This window comes from Bicyclus anynana, chromosome 17 (assembly GCF_947172395.1).
Source record: "Bicyclus anynana chromosome 17, ilBicAnyn1.1, whole genome shotgun sequence".
NCBI lineage: Eukaryota > Metazoa > Arthropoda > Insecta > Lepidoptera > Nymphalidae > Bicyclus > Bicyclus anynana.
Genome location: NC_069099.1, coordinates 4,976,150 through 4,985,748, shown reverse-complemented (window position 1 = coordinate 4,985,748; position 9,599 = coordinate 4,976,150).

Sequence of the window (9,599 nt, the reverse complement as noted above, 5' to 3'; positions counted from 1 at the left end):
GGCTACAGGCTAAATATTATCTCCATATTCTTACTGGGACGGGAACCACGCGTGTGAAACCACGCGGCGTCAGCTTCGTTAAAATATATTTAGGAGATCTCCATTAAATACATCATTTTAGATCGACAGAAGTGCAATAACGGTCGTGGTTTGGGTGATGTGGTACATTTTCCACTTTAATTGCTTTGTTTTCAAAACTCAGCCAAACCAAATAGCTTGTTTGTACAGCCCAGTGAAATAGTAGGCGACATTTTACCGCACAGTGCTAAGCTGTTTTAAATATTCGATTCGTGGAGCAATAAACATTCTTATATATCACTGTAAAGCCAAATGGGAAACAGAAAACGTGCTAGCATCGTATGTCAGTTTAAATACAGGATTTTTTAAGTATAATTTAATTGCTGATTTTTAGGGTTTTTTCAAAACTTGCCGGAACCCTATTGCTAAGAAAGTATTGTTTTATTTTTCCATAGTAATGGGTGTAAGGGGGAGGCTAGTACTAGTCAGCCTCCCCAACTGCCAATCTCACCTGTTCGTGGTGCACCCTGCAGATTGACTGACGAGGCTTTGGCGACCGACTAAAAATGGCACAGGCCGGTTTCGGGCATTCTATGAGCCTATTATCCTATGCATGAAGCCAAAACACAACAGTCCCTACTCACCGGTGGTCCTACTATTCCTGGTTCTGGCAGCGGTTTTGGGGTCCCAAGGAATGGCGTCCCCGCACCGGAAAGCGCAGTGTTGGTCGACCCCTCACTAGATGGACCGAGGATATCAAGCGGGTTGCAGGGAGCCGCTGGATGTTGGCGGCTCGAGACCGTTTTGCTTGAAAGTCCACGCAGATAATGATGAAAATAGGGTAGTTGACTCATATCAAATTTAATATAAACAATATTAATTTCGTGTAGTACATGGAATAAGGGTCCGAAATATATCAATATCAATTAATAAAAGTTTTTTTGTTTTTAATTATCAATTTTAAAACTTAATTATCACGTATTTTTTTTAAATTTACCAAACTTCAAAAAAGCTGTCGTCATTAACACCATGTGTTAAACGTCGAGCTAATTGTTAACTAATATTTTTGTCAAACGCCCTATTTGTATGGGATTTATTATAGTGACGTCATGAAACAGTTGAAATATAGACTGTCATGGCCGAGGGGCGTTTTGGCTCGTATTGTCAAAAACTTATTATTATTATATAATGATTTATTTATTTTGCTATCATCCGCGAAAATTCGGCGAACCCATGCGACAACGTCACCCAGGTCCGACAAAATACTCTCTACGTACGTTTCACCCCGAAACCGAAGCATCCTCAGGAGATGTTGACTCTACAACGTGCAATTGCAAAGTCCACTTTGCAATTGCAATTGCAAAATTGCAAAATTGGATGATAGCAAAATAAATAAATCATTATATAATCATGATGAACTTCCGCAAAGTAACGCCTGCTTCTATCCAATATTTAAAAACTTATTATTGTCACGTCTCAAAAAAATACGAAAACAATTTTTTAGTCGATAATGTACTATTAAAGACCATTTAAAAAAGTTAATTTTCTACTTCTCTAGTTTCAATGAAGTATATAGTTACAAAAGAACATGTTGTACAAATTTACAGTTGCGAGAAGAAAATTCGAACCGCAAAGAAAACTCCGTATAATTCTGTTTAATAACACATCTCAAAGACAATTATTTTCACCGAGTCACTTTCATGCAGACTGTATAAATTTACATAGCGAGTATCTCAACGTTCAAGTTAAGTGATCTCAGTGGTAGCTCAGACTTTCGAAGCTTCTAGAAATTCCAAGTCACAGTCAAACTTTAAAAAAATATTATGACTCAAGTTCATTTTAATGTTATTCAATATGAATTGATTTCCATGAAGTGTGCTTTAGAGTTATTCCTCCCTCCTTCACCATTTTACCATCGTACTGAAAGACACCGGGTGAGTTTTCATCCTTATGTCATTTACGTATGCGTATTACGGGCTCGAATCTGGTCCGGGCATGTACCTCCAACATTTAAGTTGAGTGCTTTTTAAGAAATTAAATATCACGTGTCTCAAACGGTGAAGGAAAAACATCGTGAAGAAACCTCCATACCAGAGAATTTTCTTAAATCTCTGCGTGTGTGAAGTCTGTCAATCCGCATTGAGCCAGCGTGGTGGACTATTGGCCTAACCCCTCATTCTGAAGAACTGAAAAAATGGTGGAATAAAATAATCGAATTTAAACTCTTAAGCAAACAAGTGTATTGCATTCGTATACAAAATTTTCGCTCCTACATTTTAGATTTTCTATTAAATGATATAATGTCTTCCTTTGTGACAAAACAACATAGCTAAGTATGGCACAAAACTTGTTATAACACAAATTTTCGCACAAAACCGACTTCGTTTCACACACGTATAATTTCAAGATAAATTTCCAACTTTAGCAAAGCATTAATTCCGCTTTGAATGCGACACGTTGCAAAATCTTTAAAATGATATTTTGAGAGCGATATTAAAATGGAGAGGAAATTAAGCCTGCATTTTACTTTAATATATACAAAATATAGTGAATGGAATTCAATATGGACAACGTAATAACTGTATTACTTAGTTCCCGAGTAACATTTAATATAAGAGTTAAAACAAAACGATTAGAGGTGCAATTATACATCCATTAGAGTTTATTGCTCTTATGTCGCTTTCAGCTGGAGCTATTATATAGTTCTAATATAATTTTAGTTCTTATCTATATAATATGCTTTTTTTATTTTCCAGAAAGGTATTATAATCGACGGCCGCGTGGCGCAGTGGGTAGTGACCCTGCTTTCTGCATCCACGGTCGTGGGTTCGATTCCCACAACTGGAAAATATTTGTGTGATGAGCATGGGTGTTTTCCAGTGTCTGTGTGTATTTATACAAAGTATTTATATGTAGTATATAAATGTATATGAAAATTATAATATCAACTATCTTAGTACCCATAACACAAGCTACTCTGTATGCTTACTTTGGGGCTAGATAGTGGTGTGTATTGTTTAAGTATATTTATTTATATTTATTTTATAATCGTAAGCTATCTGTAATATGCTTGTATTTTTTATTTATTTTTATATTCAGCAGCTATCCTATTACCATATCACAAGCTACGCTTGTGTGCTTGTGTACGTAAATCATTATCAACCTATGTTTGGCTCACTCCTAAGCTTGAGTCTCCTTTCCAGAATGACAGGGGTTTGGCTAATAGTCCACCACGCTGGTCCAATGCGGATTATCAGACTTCACACAAACAGAGAATTGAGAAAATTCTCAGGTATGCAGGTTTCCTCACGATGTTTTCCTCCACCGCTTGAGACACGTGATATTTAATTTCTTAAAATGTACACAACTGAAAAGTTGGAGGTGCATGCCCCGCAGGCAGAGGTCATATATTTTTTTTTTATTATTCACAAGTTAGCCCTTGACTACAATCTCACCTGATGGTAAGTGATGGTGCAGATAACTTGTTAGGAGGAGGATGAAAATCCACAACCCTTTCGGTTTCTACACGGCATCGTACCGGAACGCTAAATCGCTTGGAAAATCATACTAGGCTTAGTCATATCCACTGGACTATCACGGCTATATATATAAAACAAAAATATCACGTTTTTTTTGAAATCACGTTTAATGATATCGTTTAGTGATTTACTGACGACTTAAAACGTATATTAACGTTTTAAGTCGTCAGTCCACTTAGTGAGGAGGTCGACAACTGTATTTTGATCCAAGAATTCCCTTGTTTTCTAAATATGAAAATAATTTCTGCGCCTAATATTAGCCGTGAAAAGGGTATAAAAGGGAAAATAGGAATACGTCGACACATATTTATTAAACTGATCAAGCGCATTCATGCACGATAACGTGGAATGGATATAATGAATGAACGGCTGATGTTCAATTCAAACTTATTCATATCCACACGATTTATGTTCACTTCGGGGAGCCTTTTTTGTTTCACAACGTATGGTGCGATCAAATAATTTGATTTCCATCATGTTACGATGTGTAAGCTTGATTAGAACCCCTTTGAACGGAAGCGCTAATACGTTTTTGCTACGAATATTGTTTCTAGCGATAAAATGATATCGATAATTTTGAAACACATTCATTGGTATATTTCATCATGTAGGTTTAGACCTATTTTAGGGGGTAATCTCGGAATCTACTGAACCGATTTTGAACATTATTTTACCTGTTTTTTTAACTTAACAGTTTCATTGTTAGTTACCAGAATCAAGAACTAACGTAAATATAAAAGTTGATGCCATAAAAAACAACACTTGTAAAATGTAGCATTTCTCGCAATCAGTTATTCTACCGCAAAAAGTTGTGAGATCCATGTAATACCAAGTCGTTTACTTTATTCTGTCCGTAATTAAGGGATTTTCTGTTTCAAGTTTTTGCGTAATTAGCTAACCTTACAACGTCTTAAACCATATCAATATTAAAAATCTTTTAAATTTTAAATAAATAGATTGACTTGGCCATCGCATATACCCGCATGTTACAAGTAACACATATTATATTTAATTACATTGCTTAGAGCGCTTGCCAAGTCGATCTATTTATTTAAAGTATAAAAGATTTTTAATATTGATATGGTTACTTTAAGATGTTGTAAGGTTAGCTAATTACGTAATAACTTACACTGGCCTGAAGACAAAAGTCTTCGAACAGTGCGTGTTGCCAGTGACGACCTATGGTTCCGAGACTTGGTCGCTAACTATGGGCCCAATAAGAAGGCTCAGAGTCATACAGCGGGCGATGGAACGAGCTATGTTAGGAGTATCTCTGCGTGATCGAATCAGAAATGAGGAGATCCGCAGAAGAACCAAAGTCACCGACATAGCTCAACGAGTAGCGAAGCTGAAATGGCGGGGCACATAGTTCGAAGAACCGATGGACGTTGGGGTCCCTAGGTGCTGGAATGGCAACCCCGCAATAGTAAGTGCAGTGTTGGTCGACTCCCACCAGGTGAACTGACGACATCAAGCGAGTCGCAGAAATTCACTGGATGCAGGTGGCTTAGTATCGTGATGTTTGAAAGTCCAGACAAAAGGCCTATGTATGTATATCTATGTATGTAGTGAACGACCATCGGCTGATATGATGATGGTGATGATGGTAATGGAACTGTGACCAAGTAAAGGCGTTAGCCAGAGAGACATGGTTAAGATTCCCGCCGTTTTATAAATTTTCGATATTGCGTTTATTCATAAAATTCAGTCGAAGCTGCTACGGTTTTTAATAAACACATTTTATATTGTATGTTCATTGGGCATATCGAAATATTTCTTGGTAGTCTGAAGCTCGTGGCAGATTATCTTTCGCGCCAACAAAGTTTCGATCCACAGCACCAAAACGTTATTGTGTCATACAAGTTTGCGACAATGTGTTACGATCGCTATCTAGCGAGCGACGCCGCAACATTATGTCGCGGTACTATCCTTTAGCACTCTAAGCCGTTTCGGTTGCCAACTTTTAACACGATTGCTTAACATTTTGGCAAAGATATCGGTATGTGACTAAAGCTTTTCAGTTTGTTTCATAGACAGTTGCAATAACCAAATGCGTTAAGCAATTTATGTGTATGCAATGTCATGCCGGTTTTTAGGTCATCGGACCACTCGTTTAAAGATGTATGGCGGTGCTTTCGTAGTGGTCGTGAGTTATTACTTGTTTTGTTGGTGAACGAAGCGTATTTTGCGATGTATTTGTTAGGTACTTAGTTTATGAGTGTAAATTACAGAAAATGTATATACTTATTAAATATTTCTTTAAATTAAAATATTTTGACAACCAAAAATGGACAGGGATGGAAGAGATCAATTAACGAAGCGTACACTAATGTAGTTGCATGTAGAACTAACTTGTCATTCAATCATCGATCTCCTATTAAAAAGTGGATGCATAATCAGCGGCCAAAAACGTCCCCACTCAATGAATGCCAAACACAACTTTTTGGCACTCAATTCAAGTAGTCGCATTTGCAAATTCAACCTTAAACTCAATCCTTAAGGTTGAATTTGCTCTGAATTTGGGATTTTATTGAATATTGGACTATATTTAAAGGCCTTTCGGTCTGAGAGGAGACTCGTGCTCAGCGGTGAGCCATAAATGGCTTGTTAATACAATGCATATCTGGCGCGGCGCAGCGTATCGTTTCTGTTACGATTAAACTTATTATTGATTTTAAATGCGTTTAAACAAAGTCGAACATAAATTACCAATTATAACAGGTGACTCGAGATAGATGAATTTATTTGAACACCAGCGATGTCAAAAATAATAGTTTAATAATATTAACGTAGCCTTTCGATGGATGGAGTAGCGGTGCAGAGTGCCAAAAATATAGACTGATCCGTGGTCATTTTAGAACCAAGCATTGTTCTTTATAAGTAACAAGTAACAAATGTATTTATGAATATATTTAATTTAATTTATAGAATTTAATTTATTAATTAATTTTATTTATTTCATTTCGCTTATTATGGGGAGTAATGAGGGAAATGGCTAAGTTATTAGAAGCTCTTATTGAGGTTTAATACTAATACCTGTGTATTCTAGAATTTAAACTATCGTGAGTGTTATTCATATTAATTGATTATGAAACACGGCTAAAACTCACGTGATATTAGGTCGGAGTATGCCCGACTAGTTTCGAACCCATACGGGGCCCTTAGTCATGAGCTGGTTCTTGCATCGCGGCACGATCCAAACTGAAGACCAGCTCATGACTAAGGGCCCTGTATGGGTTCGAAACTAGTCGGGAATACCTGTGTAATCTCATATCATGAGGGTATCACAGCTGTTGTTATAACATGAATATTTGTTACAAAAATTAGCCACGCTTACTAAAATACATAAAGTATTTTTTGAAACAGCCTTAATAATCGAGCCAAGATTTGGAATTTAGACGACATCAGATAAGGCTTGTGCCAGGAAGTTAAAAAGTTTCACAAACCTTTCGTTCATCGAACATTCTGACAAAGTTCTTGATATATTACATTTCGAATTGCATTATCAACAAAATTTATGTCCTCAATAAACTCCCCATTTGGGAAGATTCTAGTTTTGTAGTAGAAGTGTTTAATAAGTCGAGCTGCAATCTTCATCACTTTTGTAGTCTTATGGAATGTAGTCTGCAATGATAGGAGATAAACAGAAAATTCTACGAATGTTAACAAATCTAAACTTTTAAGATAGACCTGATAGTAAGAATCGTATCAAATTATAACTTTACCCTAATATACTATATAATATACTTTATATAAATAATAAAGGCTTGCACAGATTTCACAAAAAAACAGGGTTGCTATAGGGGTGTCATAGCTTTGCAAAAAAGGTCTTTTCAATCGTTTCTTCATTATCTTTCTAAATCTAAAGTAAATGACTATACATAAGAGCCTTATTAGCCGAATTCAAATAATTTATCTATGTATTTATTCATTAATATTTTATCTTTATTTTTCTATTTTGTTTTCTGTTTTCGTTGACAATTATTTAATAAAACAGGAAAAAATATTAAGGTTTACAATTATACCATCGACTGGTGGATTTATTTAATTTTGTAAACATGAAGTTAGTTAAAAATACCAATATTAATTTCATATTTAATAAGTGTAAGTAATATTAAGTGATCTTTTGTGATATTCAATGTTTGTATGTCAAAAAGTCATTACCTAACAAAAGGCTGAAAAATTGTTGTCAAAAAATATATCTCACGAAAGAACATAGTTCCTATTCGGAGTAATAAGAGATTTACACCATCCCCGCGACGAGTTGACAGGCGGGAACCGAGGGAGGCGCCAAAATAACATATAGATACCACCTACTCGGTTATTTATTATGTTTACTTTACACGCTTTGTTTGCGTTCCTACGATGCTAATATAATTCGTCTAAATATTTTGTTTAAAACAGACAATTTGTTGGATATCTCAGCTCGTTTGGAGACGCAAATACTCGTTAACGTCGTAAAACCGAAATATACTACGTTTTTTAGAAATCAAACTATCGTGAGTCAAATAGCAGCCATTGGTGCAGTGTTTAGGCTTATTATGGTTAGACCACGAGGTCGTGGGTTCGAGTCCTTGGTGGTACAATAAAATACTTAGCTTTTCTTTCTTAGATTTTCAGTAAAAATTAGTTAGGAAGTTAATAGTTGTGATAAGACCTAGTGCTTCAAAGAGCACGTTAAGTCGGTCTCGGTCATTATTATTAACATATTGTGATGAAGAATTTATTATCACGCTATGACGCATTGTAGTTTCGTGTTGGGTCTAAGCTCCATATCCCCTCTCGTATAAAAAGGGAGGCCTATGTAGTATAGTAGGCTCTTAAAATAGCTTTAGCGATTTACTAAATGAAAATCGAGTTTTAAGGGTCTTATAAACGTTGATTAAACGACGAATTTTGACGATTACGACGAATAAAATAAGAAAATACTATAATTAAAAGTTAATTTTATGAAATTGCCTACAGTTTGTGGAAATCAAGATAATTAGTTTTTCCTTATTTATGAAACATTAATGAGTCTAGTAAATGCCTAAATACGATTAGGTATTTGTCTATTTTTTTTCGTTGACATAACATATCAAGAAGCTATAATAATATAATATATTTCCTCCTACAGTTAAATATTATATAAATAATTTTCATACATAGTTTATCAGTATATTGTTTTGGCTAGTGGGAGGCTTCCGCCGTGGTAAGTTACCAACCTACTGGCAAAGACGTAGCGTTCCGATACGACGTTCTTTGGAAACCGAAAGGGATATGGATTTTCAACCAACTCCTAACAAGATAGCGCGCTTCCACCTTAGATTGCATCGTTACTTACCATCCGGAGATATTGTAGTCAAGGGCTAACTTGTAAAGAATAAAAAAAAGTAAGATTAAAAGGCAGTTAAAAGTATAATAATATTATCACTAGAGAGTAAGATCCGAACGAACCACGAAGCATGATTTTTATTAAGTACTGACTTAGTATAATAATAAAGCATTTTAAAACGCTCTAGCTTATTTATTGTTCCACCTTCTTCTAATTCACCTCAACTGTTTGCATGTTCAGGTATCGTTAAAAACTGTCTTTGACATAATTACTGTGTAATTTCTTGATACATTGCGCCGTTCCAAATTGAAGTTGTAATTTCCTAATGGCAACACATTACACGTTTATACCAATCGACATGAAGAATTTACATTCATTTTTGTTATAATGTTTTGTTGTAATACTATCTCGTATCATCATTTTTTCATCATCATTATCAACCCATATTGGGCTCACTGCTTAGCTCGAGTCTCCTCTCAGATTATGAGGGGTTAGGCCGATAGTCCACCACGCTGGTCCAATGCGGATTGGCAGACTTCACACACGCAGATAATTCAGAAAATTTTCTGGTATGCAGGTTTCCTTACGATGTTTTTCCTTCGCCGTTTAAGACACGTGATATTAAATTTCTTAAAATGCAAACAACTGAAAAGTTAATAACAGACAGACTAACAGAATAAAGAATGATTCAGATTGAGTCATTACGAGCAGCGTGGTGAAGCCAGTGA